Below are 15,470 nucleotides of genomic sequence, written 5' to 3' on the forward strand. Positions count from 1 at the left end.
TTTTGTTTTATTTGAGAGAGCGTGCACACACATGAGCACGGGAGAGGGACAGAGGGAGAGAAAGAGAGAGAATGCCAAGCAGGCTCTACACTCAGTACGGAGCCTGATGTGGGGCTCGATCCCAAGACCCAGAGATAATGACCTGAGCCAAAATCAAGAGTGGGACACTCAACCCACTGAGCCACCCAGGCGCCCCAAGATAAGGTTTTCAAATAGGCAGTGTGTGCAGAGGGTGTTGTAGTCCTTTTGGCGTGTAAGTTTTGCACCAGAATCACGTTAATGTCAGGGGCCTGCTGTACATCTCCTGAATCAGAGATTTTGAATCCAGAGTGAAGGCCAGACAACTTCGTAGAACTTCACAGAAATTGATTCACATTTGGGTCTGAGGAAAATAGTATAGGACATACTGTTAATCAGTAAGGGATATCTTAAAAATGTAATGTCTGATATATCAGATACCCAAAGGATGTTTATTAACTATTCTGAACACTTCTTAACCCAACGATTTGCAAAGAAAAAAGATCTTTTCATTAACTAAAATAATGGGTTTACATATTCTTGATTGCATTAATCCCATAAATTGCTATTTTCTCACCTCCCCCCGCCCCTCGTTCCCCCCCCCCACCCATGTCTTCTACAAGTAGATGATACTATCTGCCTTTACTTGTTCGTCACTTACTTATTCTTAACCTCTCTCATAATGTGACATGTGCCTTCAGGCACTGTACTGAAATTCATCTTTTGAAAGTTGTTATTCCCCTCTTACAAGAGGACCTGTCCTTTTCTGTCTCCCACCTTTTCTCTTTCCCACCTTTTCTCTCCTTAGCTACCCTGTAGCGCTTGACCCCAGTATTAGTGTGGTGTATTGGTTGGGGAGTGTAGGATTCAGAATCAGAATGGCTGGATTCACAACCTCACTCTACCATTGGCTAATTGATGCTAGCAAGTTACCTGCCTATTTTTCACATTTGTTTATGGGAAACAATAGTACTTACACCATGATCGTGGAGAGCATTAAATGAGCTGATGTATGTAGCGCATTGTACCTGACACGTCATAAGCTATCAGAATTCCCGACTGTTAGGCACCCTCTTCCTTTTCCTTTTCTCCTCCTTTGGCTGACATGCTGCACTGCCCTGGCTTTCTGTAATCTCTTGAAGCAGTCTTCTGCTGGCTTCCTTTCTTCTCACTAAATGTGAGTATTTCCCTCTGATTTGGTGTCAACATTTTTCTCTTCACCTGTAATAGGGAGATTGGCCACTGGCTTTGGTATCAAGTAGACCTGGGTTTCAGTTCTTCCCCTGTCACATACTAGCTGTGTGACCTCAGAATTTAACCTGAATCCTTTCCAAGCTCAGGTTTCTGATCTGTAAAACTGGGGTGATCTCTGTATTGCAAGACGGTTGAGAGGATGAGAGAACCCAGTGCCCAGTATAGGGTCTGACACATGCAGCTGCTGAGTCCATAGGCTCTGCTCCTCCTGCCGTCATTTCTAGCATGTCTCATCCACTCAGTCTCACTTGGTTTTGTATCTTCAGGTATCATCGCTGAACTGAGGCTCCTTAATGCTGTTTCTCTAGTTGGATTTCCTTTATACACTGCAAAGGTGTGCTTTCTGTATGTCTTTTGATATCCTGCAGTTTTCATATCTGAGATCAACTAATCCCTTAGAAACTTTCATCTTCCCTCTGAAACGTTGTCCTATGTTCTGTTTTATTTTATTTTATTTAAAAAAAAATTTTTTTTTTTTAACGTTTATTTATTTTTGAGACAGAGAGACAGAGCATGAACGGGGGAGGAGCAGAGAGAGAGGGAGACACAGAATCGGAAACAGGCTCCAGGCTCTGAGCCATCGGCCCAGAGCCCGACGCGGGGCTCGAACTCACGGATTGCGAGATCGTGACCTGAGCTGAAGTCGGACGCCCAACCAACTGAGCCACCCAGGCGCCCCTGTGTTCTGTTTTAAAATTCACGTTCTGGGGCGTCTGGCTGGCTCAGTTAGTTAAGCGTCTGATTCTTGGTTTCGGCTTAGGTCATGATCTTGTGGCTTCGTGGGTTTGAGCCCCACATCGGGCTCTGCACTGACAGCATGGAGCCTGCTTGGGATTCTCTCTCCCTCCTTTTCTCTCTGCCCTTCTCCCTCTTGTGCTGTCTCTTTCAAAATAAATAAACTTAAAAAAAATTTTTTTAGATAAAACCCCATTAAAAAAAATAAAATAAAATTCATGTTCTTGACGTCCTCCTAGTCACGGTACTACTTAGCCTTGAATTGATTTGTGCTCCTGTTCAGTCTGTCTCTGGCTCCTCGCTGTGTAGGCTCCATTCTTACCCACACTGAGACTCAACCCGTATTTGGCTTGTAGTTCTCACTACTATAGTTTAGACACTCGTTACCTTCTTTGTGAGTTTTTTCTCAGTAGCCATGAATGTCATCATCCCACCTCCATTATTCCTTGTCCTTCCTAATCTGTTTTTTACATTCATTTTCCTTTATCAGAGTCATCGTCTCAAAGTGGGAAATCAGCAGATTTTCCCCAAAGGGCTAAATAAATAGCAGATATTTTAGGCTTTGTGGTCCATACAGTCTTTGTTGCAACTACTCCACTCTGCTGTCGTGTTGGGAATCAGCCTTAGACAATATGTAAATGAATGAATGTGGCTATATTCCAGTAAAACTTTATTTTAGAAAACAGGTGGTGGGCTAGAGTTGACCCACAGGCCAGAGTATAGCTCAGATTGTTATCTGTGCTTGTTTACATGACTTCAGGCATTCAGTAGCTTGAAAAATGGTGTCTGAATTCCTCAGCACAGTATGTAAGATCTGCTATTATGGGGCCTCCGTTTCACTTTATTTTCCTCTTCGCTTTATTTTCCTCTTCTCCGCATCACACATTCCTCATCCACTGGAACTACCTCCTGTTCCTAGGACGTGCCGTGCTTCAGTCCGGTATCTCATGGCTCTTTTGTTGGTTAAGGTCCTAGAGTAAGCACTCTACTTTTCTTCCTTTCCTCCCTAATTACCACTCCATACAGTATTTCTTGAAATGATTCTCTTTTTTAATACTGATTGCAATGTAGGACAGTCTTCCTGGTGCCCTGCTTTCTTACTCTTAACTAAAATATTTTGGCTTTAAGTATAGTTTTGCTGCTCATCATTTGGAGAAGAAAAATACGATGCGGTTGCCAAAGTTCCAGAAATACTGGCTCTTACAGCATTTGCCCTGAATGATAGTTTCTAACTCTTTCTTAGATGCTACCAGACATAGGTTAGTGATACAGCGCTGTATGGATGGAGGTTCTTTGGGAAGGCAGCTTTAGGTTTGATGGGCCTGTTTCTTCAGAACCTGTTTCAACCTGTGTAGTAGTCTTCTATTTTCCCTACCTCATCTCATCCTTTCAGATTACACTGGATGATGAAGGAACATCTCTTCCTTAGGGCTTGGGGGCATTCTGTATCAACTTTGTGGGCACATCCCTTATGAGCCCTTGGAAATCTTCCTGGCAGTATTCTAATTTCTTAAGTTAAATATTTTTTAGTACTTTCTCTAGACCTGTGCTGGGACACAAAGACATGTAAAATGGGCCTAGCCTTAACAGTCCTCGTGGTCAAATGCAGGGGTCAGTAGGCTTTCCCAAATGGCCAGATGGTAAATGTTTTAGGCTTTGTGGGCTACATGATCTCTTTTGCACCCCTCAACTCTGCTGTTGTAATTTGAAAAGAGCTATAAGCAATACATAAATGATAGAACTTGGCTGTGTTCCAGTAAAATTTTACTTGCAAAACATGCGATGGGCCAGATTTGGCTTGTAGACTGTAGTTTGCCAGCCTGTCAGGCATAGTGGCGTTGTGCCAAAGGATATTTGAAACTACAGGTAACCAGTGTATCTTCCTTGTGTGTCACTTTTACTTAGTTATCACGTGGAAAAATTTAAGTAGTTTAATTGGTAAGTAATTTAAAAGATTCTTTTTTTAAAGTAGGCCTCCCACCCATCACAGAGCCTAGTGTGGGGCTTTAATCATGACCCTGAGATCAAGACCTGAGCTGAGATCAAGACTCATACAGTAAATCGACTGAGCCAACCAGGCACTCCTAAAAGATTCTTTTAATAACAAGTAGCTATTCATGGACTAGAATGTAAAATTGAAATGACTGTTTAAGGTGAAACTGAGTCTTGCAAGGAGTGTCTTGTTTATAATGCGCTTCTTAGATCTGGATCTCAAACTTTTCTGCAATTTGTTGGAAAAGTTTGAAAAGTGCTGCTGAGCATTGGAGCCATCGAAGGGTTTAGAGGAAAGCAGTGACACCGAGATTTTAATTTTGGAAAGCTAACTTGGGTGGGGCACGGAAAAGGATTTGGAGCAGGATGTGGCCATCCTGGAGGCAGGGAGACGAGTTTAGGGGGATGTTATAGGAATCCGAGCAAAAGACAAGGACCCCTTTTAAGATAGAGCTAATGAAGATGGAGAGATTCAGACAGATTGGAGACAAAGCAAGGATGTTTGGTTGGATTGATTGTGTAGGAGAAGGAACAGGGAGAAGGATGAGTCAAGGATGATTTATCAGATTTTCTAGGGAAATTGGTTGAACAAGGGTGCCATTTGGTAAAGGAAAGGGTATTGAAGAAGAGCCACTTGAAGGCCAGGGAAGATAGGCAAGTGAAGTGTTTAGGCATTGTGGAGCCTCCTGTGCCTGTGGAAATGCTCCTATGCTTGGAGAAATTGCTTTTAGAGGCCTAAGACTCCAGAGAGCCTTCTGGACTGTGGTGGTTGGCATATAGACAGTAGCTAAAACCACAAAATTGAGTGCAGTCCCCTGAGGGAAGAGTTTTACATAGCAAGAGTAATGCTAATTACAGAAGCCTTAGGGAAAACAAAACTCTTCTTTGGGGTGGGGGGGGGGGGCGGTACTGTTGGAAGAAAAAGAAAACCAGAAGACTATTTTAGAAACAAGAAAGAATAGAGGTGCAAGACGATCAATAGTATCAAACACAGCAGAGAGGCTTCATTAGGATTGGAACTGAAAGATGTGTATTGCTTTCATTAAAAAAGGAGGAGGGCCAGGGCGCCTGGGTAGCTCGGTTAAGCATCCGACTTACAAGGCTCAGGTCATGATCTCGCAGTTTTGTGGGTTTGAGCCCCCCCTCAGGTTCTGTGCACTGACCACACGGAGCCTGCTTGGGATTCTCCCTCGCTCTCAGCACCTCCCCTGCTCACGTTCTCTCTGTCTCTCTCTCAAAATAAATAAATTAAAAAGGGGGTGGGTGTAATCTGGGACTTTGCCCACGGCACTTTCACTGGAGTTGAGACAAGTCAGAAAGCGGTGAGCTGAGCAGGAGTGATCAGAGGAGAGGAGGCAAGGGGCACCTGGGTGGCTCAGTTGGTTGGGCTTCTAACTCTTGACACTGGCTCAGTTGGGCTCAGGTCGTGATCCCCGGGGTGGTGAAATCAAGTTGCACTTTGGGTTCCCCACTGAGTATGGAGCTTCTTTAAGATTTTCTCTCTCCCTCTCCCCCTCCCTTGCTTGCACCCCTGCTCAGATTCCCTCCCTGCCCCCCCCCATAGGCATTCTCTCTCTCTCTTAAAAAACAAACAAAAAAGCCCCCAAAAAACAAAAAAGGGAGATGTAGCCAAGCACTCTAGATCAGCCTTCTCACACTTTAGTGGTGTCTCAGTCACTTGGAGATCTTGTTAAAGTAGTCTGAATCAGTGAGCCTGGGGTAAATCTCCAGGTTCCCTCCCAAGCAAGGAGAATGCTGCTATCCCAAGGACCACTAATTGCACACCAAGGCACCCCAGGGCAGACTGTGGGGTGCCATGGAATGTTTTTAAGTCTCAAGAGAAATACACCAATGTCTCTTAGATGCTACAGTGTGAAATCACTATATTCCTTTTGTTGATGTCATACCTTTGGAAGGTGGATGTTCAGTGCTTGCTCTGATAAAAAAGTAAGTCCCACCTAAAAATAAATGTGAAACAAGAAATGAAGCTGTCTGTCCAATCTGATTCCAAGGTTGGGAAAGTTGTGCAGCGCCCCAAAGGTGCAAAATTGTTAGGACTTAAATGCTTGCCAGGTGGTTTGGCCCATACTACTTAACGAAGAGAATAGATATTTCTTTTGGCTTAGACGTGCCGTGAAAAAATTACTGAGACGTTAATTACTCTGTGAACCAAGATAGTTTGAGAACCATTGAATGTTTCTGTGTTCTTCATAGAAACTTAGCTGTGGAGCCAAGCAGTTAAAAACATTGGATGGTAGCTAGTGGAAGAGCAAAGGGAGGTTTGTTTTGAAGTCGAGGAGACAGATATGTTAAATGCTGGTGAAAGGAGTAGTTGATAGAGAAGCAGATGTGAAGATACAGGGAGTAAACAAGTACTTGGAGTAAAAGGTCTCTGAGGAGATGAAGTACGATGGATCTAGACATTGCTTTTTCTTTCTTTCTTTCTTTTTTTAAAATTTTTTTAATGTTGTTTTTGAGAGAGAGATTGTAGAGAGGGGTTGGGGGGAGGGGCAGAGAGAGAGGGAGACACAGAATCATCAGAAGCAGGCTCCAGGCTCTGGGCTGTCAGCACAGAGCCCGATGCAAGGCTCGAACTCACAGACTGCAAGATCATGACCTGAACCAATGTCAGACGCTTAACTGACTGAGCCACCCAGGCACCCTTAGACCTTGCTTTTTAACGTTTATTTATTTTTTGAGAGAGACAGACCGTGACTGGGGGAGGGGTAGAGAGAGAGGGAGACCCAGAATCCGAAGCAGGCTCCAGGCTCTGAGCTGTCAGCATAGAGCCCAATGTGGGGCTCGAATTCATGAGCCATGAGATCATGTCCTGAGCTGAAGTCGGATGCTTACCTAACCGACGCCGCCGACTGAGCCACCCAGGCACCCCACCGTGCTTTTCTAAATGTTGCTCCAAACCAGCAGCACTGTTTTGTTGGGAGAAATGCAGAATCTCAGGCCCCAGCTTCAGACCTTTTGGATCAGAATATGGATTTTAATAAGATCCCCAGGTGATGTGTATGCATGTGAAAATTTCAGAAGCAGCTTGGGAGGCCGGACGAGCCCTATTAGGAGAAAGAACACCTCTTTTACTTATCCCATCACCATACATGTATCTTGTACATGCCAGCCGTTCTGATTAAGGCAAATGAGGTGGTGGGCTTTTAGATTTCGATTCAGATGCCTTAAGAAATGTGGAAGTAAGAAGCTGAGGAAGTTTCTACCTGGTTGCCTTAATTACCTCAGGTAAAGAGGAAACATCTCCATCTAGTGAATTAAAAAGTTGGGGCTGAAATAATGGCAGAGACAGCCTGTGGTGGGCGTAAGAGCTGCAAAGATTGGAGTCATTTAAATTTTCCCATTGCAAGGTGAGGTTAAGGAAAAAATAAAGAAGGATAGCAAGAAATCTATCCTGGATATAGAAAGGCCTGAGGCCACAAGGAAAAGATGAGGAACAGGAGGGGTAAGAGGATTAGAGGCTTCCTTGAAAAGTCAATGAGAAGGTTGCACCTCCTGGAGTCAGAGGGGTCCTGCCCTGTCCTCATCCACCGGGAAGAAGAGCATTCTTTCCTGTCAGGGCTACAGAGACTTGGCGGGACTCCGTGATTGATTGGGTAACCGAGGAGATGGATGAGTCTGGAATAACTCCTAGGATTCTGGAATCAGAGACCACTTAGAACACATTAATCGGTGAAGCATTGATCCCCAGTGAGGGTTGTTTGGGAGGGGCAGAGGGAGTGATGGGCAGCGTGGAGATAGGATAAGATGAGATTTGACAATGTTAAATTTGAGGCCAGGGGGCTAACCCATTAGAAATAAAGACCTGGGACTCAGGTCAGATATGAAGATGGATTTGAGGATCAATGATATAATAATAGCTTCTACTAATTGAGTATTTACTGCCTGTAGGTGGAAGGCTGAGCAGTTTATAGGCATTGTCATATTTGTCCCTTCATCAGCCCTTTTTTTCTTTTGCCACTTTTATTTACTTATTTTTAAGTAATCCCTGCACCCAACGTGTAGCTCCAATGCACGATCTTGAGATCAGGAGTCGCATGCTCTTCTGACTGAGCCAGCCAGGCGCCCTTCTTATCAGCCCTTTGAGGCAGGTATCAAACTGCTTCATAGATGAAGACGTAGGCTTAAACAAATTACCCATGGTTCACGCGGCTCTTGAGTGCTACAACCAGGATTTGAAACCAGATGTCGCTGATTTCAAATCTGTGCCCTTCGCCGGAAAGCTCGACTACACCCTGGGTCACCAGCTTCTGGAAAGTGATTGGGACCACATGTGTCAGATCTCAGATGCAGATATCAAAAACAAAATGAAATATCCCTTAAATGGGCTTGAGCAAACCAAAAAAGAAATTTATCGGTCCCCATAACTATAGATCCAGTGATCAACATTCTGGCATAGTTGGAACCAAGGGCGCAAATTATACACATCAAAACTTGCTCTCTCAGCTCTTCTGTTACTCTCCTGTAAGCTTTCTTCATGTGACATCAAGTTGGCCCCAAAAGTTTTAGCTTTACAACCTAGAGATATACATAGGAAGAGAGCTTCTCTTTACCAGAAGTTTCCAAATAAAATCCTGGGGTTTAGTCCCACTGGCTCCAAATGGCTTGGGCCATGTGCCCATTTCTGAACCAATCTCTGACCAGGCTTAAGCCTCGTGCTCACCCTGGAGGGTAGAGAGTGAACCTCACCCAAACATAGGATTGAGGACAGCAGATCGGGGTTGCCCAAGGAAGCCGGGGATGGGGGTGGGGAATGGGAACTGGGAAAACAAAAGCAGGTGTCAGCACATGGGCAGGGATGAAATCCTCCTGTGTCAGTGTTTGAGGAGCATATTGGCAGTGCTGCTAATAGCTCACATTTATCAGATGTTTACTGAGTACCAGGTGCAGTGCCAGTCCTTTATGTGCATTCTGTTTTCAGTCCTCATAGTACCCCTTTGGGGTGTATGTGGTTGTTAATCCCCCCATGGAGGTAGTAGTTGTGGAGCTGAGATTTGAATCCAGGCTGCTAGCTCCGAACCTTACTAGACCATTTTACTGCATGTTGCTTTACCCTCTGTCTGCCACTGTAACATTTTTTTGTAGGTTTCCCATTGCCCACTTTTTGTGTATTACAGTTAAGGATTTATGGTGGGTGAAAGCATGCTGAATCAGATGGGTCTAGGACATTTGTTCTATATAATATGCTTAAGAAATAACTTATAGTGTGACTTAAATAACATTTACCTTAAGTGTTAGAGTAGAAATTGCTTTTTTTTAAAAGAATCTTATTTATTTCTCTCTGAAATATTTTGTGATATTTTATAGTTTCATCTCAAAGGTTTTTTTTTTATATGTTTAGCCCCAGTACTCTTTTTTTAAAGACTGTATACCATCCTTGAATATATAAAATTCGAGTTGAAGTTTTGCATTTAACATGTCTCCAGAGACTGTGACAACTTTTTGTTGTTGTGTTTGTTTAGCCTTTATAACAATAGTTTCAGAAGCTTATCCAGGATTTCTATAAATGCTTCAAAAAATAAAAAAGCTAGTGCTACTGCAAGGCTGTTATTATAAAAAATTTATTCTGAGGTCACCTTGTTCATTTATTAGAATTGGGTATTCACAAAATTAAAAGATAATACTATCTTTTTTGAAACGCTATTTTAAGCAGTAAAACTTGGTGTTTTGTAGTGACTAATAAAGTGAGTTTTTAGAAAATAGAAGTTATTAAGTACTGTTTACTTTTGGCACCCATGTTTTTTGGACTTTGTGATCCCAGTAATATTTCTTTTAATCCTGTTTGAAATGTCTGCTCTGTGTCATTATAAAAGAAGCAATGTAGGTTTGGAAATCGATTGGGAAACCCAGATTTTTGTCCTTTGGGACTCCCATGTTTAAAGAGTTTGGGCCAGGCCTGTATGGTCTCTTCCAGTTTTGAAATTCCAGAGTTTTTGTTTTAAACCTCTGCTATATCAGAAGTGTTGCCACATGGAACCATATAGTCTTCGGATGAGATTGGAAGATTGTGCAGTCCAGGTTCCATACCTTAGAAATAAACCTGGCCCAGATTATGTGACCCACGATCTCTCCCCACTTAGTGGCACATGGAGCAGAGACAGAAGCTTTTCTACAGCTTTGCTTTCCTTACAGCTGTACTGAGTTGAAGACAGCTAACATTCATTTATTTGATGAAGGAAACACTTACTGAACATCTTATCCATTTAAGGCATTTTACTAGGCATGTTATTAGTTGCCGAGATATACAAATGAAGGAACGTGTATGAAAAGCCATATATAATGGAGGCTCAAAACTGGGTGACAACAGGGGGCGCCTGGGTGGCGCAGTCGGTTAAGCATCCGACTTCAGCCAGGTCATGATCTCGCGTTCCGGGAGTTCGAGCCCCGCGTCAGGCTCTGGGCTGATGGCTCAGAGCCTGGAGCCTGTTTCCGATTCTGTGTCTCCCTCTCTCTCTGCCCCTCCCCCGTTCATGCTCTGTCTCTCTCTGTCCCAAAAATAAATAAACGTTGAAAAAAAAAAAATTGAAAAAAACAAAAAAAAACAAAAAAAACCTGGGTGACAGCAAACCTGGGTTCCCAATCTTCGTGATGACTTAGCTCTGCAGCCTCATGTAAACTAGCCATTCCAAGCCTGTTTCCTTGTCTGTAAAGCGAGGGTACTAGAAGCAGGCCTTTTATAAAGTTGTGGCAAGGATTACATGAGATAATAAAGGTTATGCTTAGCATAGTGCCTGGCGCATAGTAGGCTCTCTCAGAGATTATGACAAAGGTGTTTATGAAGGAAGGAAGGAGTTAAGATTTACCGAACACTTGTTGTCTTGTTTCATTCCTAGCCCTATGAGTAAATAGTGATAATCCTAATTTTTCAAGTGAGGACACAGCTCTGGGGGCTTGGGACTTCTCCAGTGCCCCATAGCTAATGGTCGTAGCTAATATTAATGCTGCTTGCACACTGGGCAGTGTTTGTAAGCAATTTTCTATGCACTAATGTATCAGCTGTGCAGATACACCACTGTTATTTTCATTTTACAGACAAGGGAAATCCGGCCCAGAAATGTTAAATAACTTGTGCAGAGTGACCCACCTGGGAAGGGGCAAAATTGGAGTGTGAGTAACGGGCAGTCTGGCTTCATAGCCCTGTCTTGTTAATCTCAGTGTGCTTCCTTTATTTCATGTGGTCTTTTGGGAAGGTAAAAGACATTTTGCAAAGTGGAAAGCACCATGTAAAATGTGGTGCTATTTTTATCTGAACTCGGGCCCTGTATTCCGGAGATTGCAGCGCACTGGGAACATCTTCTCTAGGTTGAACCTCTTCACTTCCTGTGCCTTTTCCTTACTGGACGTTGCCCTCAGCATTTTGGCTGTTTTTTAAAAAATACTTACACCAGGGGCACCTGGGTGGCTCAGTCAGTTAAGCATCTGACTCTCCATTTCGGCTCAGGTCATGATCTCACTTGTCACTCACATGTTTGAGCCCCATATCGGGCTCTGTGCTGACAGCGTGGAGCCTGCTTGGGATTCTCTCTCCCTCTCTCTGTCCATCCCACGCCCCCCCCCCCATCTCAAAATAAATAAATAAACTTAAAAAAAATACTCTAGCTTATCAGTATCCTTCCTGTAATGTATCCCCAGAAATGTGTAGGGGCCTGAGTCATACAGAATCTAGTTAACTATTTAATGTGGCATAAGGTAGCCAGAGCTTTTTAGCAACACTTGAAATTTATGGTCAACCAGCCCTACTAGGTTTGTTTTGTTTTGTTTTGTTTAAGGTGTCTATTCTGCCAACCGGTCTTATCCGCATTGTGTAGTTCACTCCATATGAGGAGCATGATACCTGCCTCACAGGGACTCTGAGGATCCAGTAAAAAAGTGTAAAGTTCCTGGTGCAGTGACTGGCATGTGGTAATTCCGCAGTGATTGCTGGCGGTTTTCCTGTCGAGTGTGCTTACCTACACTTTTCCTGTTCACAAAAGTCACACTGATAAATCACACATGTCTTTGATTCAAAATCATTGATAAAAATGTAGATTAGTTAAAGGCTAATGGCAGCAGACTCCCCTTCCAGGCTGACAAAGGCTGAGATGTGGATTCATAGAGAAGTGAGCTATTAGTTTGTACAGCACAGCATATTAGCCAGATATGTGAGGATTTTTTTCAAGACTCTTTTAGATGTATCTGGTTGTTTCTCCATAATTAATTTACTGAAAATTCTCTCAGATTACACACACAAGTGGAGCCTTTAATACTTCAGCTTAAGACTTCTTGCAACATGGAACATCCTCTTCAAATTCCTATCCTTATAGCAATGGTCCTCAGATTTTATCTTATGGCCCATAGGTCAGTTTTGTTAGAGCCACTGGGCCCCATCTGGAACCAAAATAAAACTTCCTCTTTTACCAACAGCACGTTTACACATAATATCGAATAAGAATTTGCCTACAGTCAATTGACATGTCATGTTGATCGGATGAGCAGGGTAGATCAGTTATTAATAGGATTCAGTAAACATTGTGACATAAAGACAGCCTGGGCCAGCAGAAAACTGTGGATCAGAGAAGCAGGTGGCTCTGAAGAACAGGGGAGAAGCAGCAGAGTGGCATAGATGCTTGTCTGGTGGGCAGTGGGAACAAGGGTTGGAGAGAAATCCTGGAGGTTGCTGGAAATATGCCTGAAAGTCTCTAGGTATAAAGGCTTACAGAACTTAACTTCTTAATACTTGTTGTAGAAATCTTGTGTTTTATTTAGATTCTTTTTCTAAACCGTTTACTAGGTATACTTGAACATTCTTTTTTTTTTTTTTTTTTTAAAGTAGGCTCCAAGCCCAACGTGGGGCTTGAGCTCACAACCCTGAGATCAAGAGTCGCATGCTCTACTGACTGAGCCAGCCAGGTGCCCCTACTTGGATGTCCCCCCCACCTTTTTTTCCCTTAAAATAGTTTTAAATCTAAGTAATCTCTACACCTCATGTAGGGCTCGAACTCACAACCTTGAGATCAAGAGTTGCATGCTCCTCAGACTGAGCCAGCCAGGCATCCCCCGTATTTGAACATTCTTAAAAATAAGCTGTGCGTGGGCCCAAAATAAAGGCATATGGTACTGAATGAAAACCAGTCTGTAGTAGTAATTTAGTAACTTTCTTTGTGTATATGCATACATCTCTTTTGCCTGGCTAATTCGTATTCTTCTTCCAAGACCCATTTTTCAAGAAGCTTTCTTTGACCCCAGCTTCCCCTTCAGTCGATTAATACTCAGTGCCTGGCCTGGTCGTTTCGTTGGTTGTGTTGAAATGATTAGTTTTCCTTTCTGTTCCACTGGAATATAAGTTCTTTAAGACCAGGGACTGTCTTCCTAAAACTGTGCGTTATGCATGCCCCAACTGAACATGTTTGGAATGAAACCCCTGATCTCCCACATTCCCCCATACCCAGAGTCATCCTCTCATACCACATGTCAGTCTTTCTGGAAATCCTTTTGACTCATCCAATCATTTCTTAACCACCATGGCCCAGATAGTCATTATACCTCACCTGATTTAGTTCAGTGGCCTTCTTAACCAGTCTTCGACCTTTCACTCTGCCAGCCTTCAATCCATTCTGTACATCAGGGGTCAGTAAACATTTTCTGCAAAGGGCCGGCCAGATGGTGAACATATTAGGCTTGCTGGACCACACAGTCTCTGGCATAGCCTCCCAGATCTGCTGTTGTAACATGAAAACGGCCATTCAAAATGTAAACGAATGAGTGTTCCAATAAAACTTTACTTACAAGAACAGGCAGTTAGCTGTAGTTTGCCAGTCCCTGCTCTACATGGCGGCCAGGCTACTCAGAACCCTCCAGTGGCTTAGTCTTTATACAGTGGCCTCTATAAAGCTCGACATGATTTGTGCTTCCAACCCTGTTTCTCTGATGTCATCTTCCATATCCCCTGCTTTGCTCTCCTCTCCAGCCACACTGACCCTCCTTTTCCTTAGACATGCTGGACACAGTGTGCATGGGACGCTCACTTCCTCATCTCTTAAAATGTTGTCAGATGTCAGCTTCTCAGAGAGGTTGACCTGACAACCCTATTGATAATGAGACCCCAGCATTGTGTTCCCCAGTCCCTACAGTGCTTCCCCAGTGTTGATCTTCTGACATGTATTACCCAAAGGTGGTCATTTCTTTGTTCTGTTCATTATTGTATCCCCAGGATCTAGAGCCATGCCTGGCATGGAATAGGTGCTTCGAAAATATTTGCTGAATGAACAAATAGTGGATATATTTTAAGTTGTGGGTTTTTTGTTTTTTGTTTTTTTTTTTAAGTAAATTCTTCTCCCAACATGGGGCTCAAACATACAACCCTGAGATCAAGAGTCACATGCCCCTCTGAGCCAGCCACATGCCTTGGTTGTTGTTTTTTTTTTTTTTAATGAGTTCTTGTTTCTCTCTCACCACCACCAAATGCTGTTTCACATTTTTTATTTGATCTTCAGTTTTATTATTTATTTATTTATTTATTTAGAGAGTGCACATGAGCGGGGGAAGAGCAGAGAGAGAATCCCAAGCAGACTCTGTGCTGTCAGCACAGAGCCCAGCACGAGGCTCAAACCCACAAACTGCAAGATCATGACCTGAACCAAAATCAAGAGTTTAGACGCTTAACTGACTGAAGCACCTAAGCGTCTCTATTTTATTTTCTTTTAAGCAGGCTTCACACCTAGTGCAGGGCCTAACACGGGACCTGGACTCACAACCCTGAGGTCAAGACCTTGATTTGGTTGTTTTGCTGCTGTTATTCAAAACTTGGCCACTTGCTAATCAGAATCCTGTGGAGTGCGTGTTTAAAATTCCAGGTTCCCGGGTCTCATTCTGTGCCTGCTAACTCATGATTTCAAGTAGAGGGTTGGGCAGCGTATGTTAAGAAGTACATCCAGTGATTCTTACTGAACATATTTGGCTACACTGGCTTACGAAACAAACCTCCTGAGCAAGTCAGGAAGAACTTTCCTGACCCCTGCTCATCTTTTCTGCCCCATCATCTGCTCTGCACCACACAGTTCATCTCCCAAAGTGTTTACCCAGGTGCATTTCTCTTGGGATGCCCTGGTAGTTCTTTTTGTAGATACTCTGTTTCCTCTCCTCTGCTGGGAATTTCCCCTGACTCTAGAAACCGTGTACTTTTATCCTTCAAATTCTGCTCATTTGTCACTTTCTCCACAAAGTCTTTTCTGAGTCCCCATTCCCACGAGAGCATTCATGATCTTTGCTGCGTGGGTACCTTGTATAAGACTGTTGTGTTTATCACACTGGCCTGGATGCTTTTGCATAATGTTTCCCTGTTGTGATTCATCTTGAATCGATTCAGTTATTTGGGTATTCGGTTCTTTTTTTGTTAATTTTGTTTAGTGTAAATATATATAAATATATAAGTATATTTATACTTCTCTTTTCTAGTACTGTAGTCATTTCTGATA

At 43.1% G+C, this 15,470-nt stretch overlaps 1 protein-coding gene across 3 annotated transcripts in view; it reads left to right on the forward strand.

The window, feature by feature from the left end:
• The window catches only part of EGLN1 (egl-9 family hypoxia inducible factor 1), a 58,176-nt gene that overhangs the window by 21,950 nt on the left and 20,756 nt on the right, over positions 1 to 15,470 (forward strand). The window lies entirely within an intron of this gene.

Source organism: Prionailurus viverrinus, chromosome D2 (assembly GCF_022837055.1).
Source record: "Prionailurus viverrinus isolate Anna chromosome D2, UM_Priviv_1.0, whole genome shotgun sequence".
Lineage (NCBI taxonomy): Eukaryota > Metazoa > Chordata > Mammalia > Carnivora > Felidae > Prionailurus > Prionailurus viverrinus.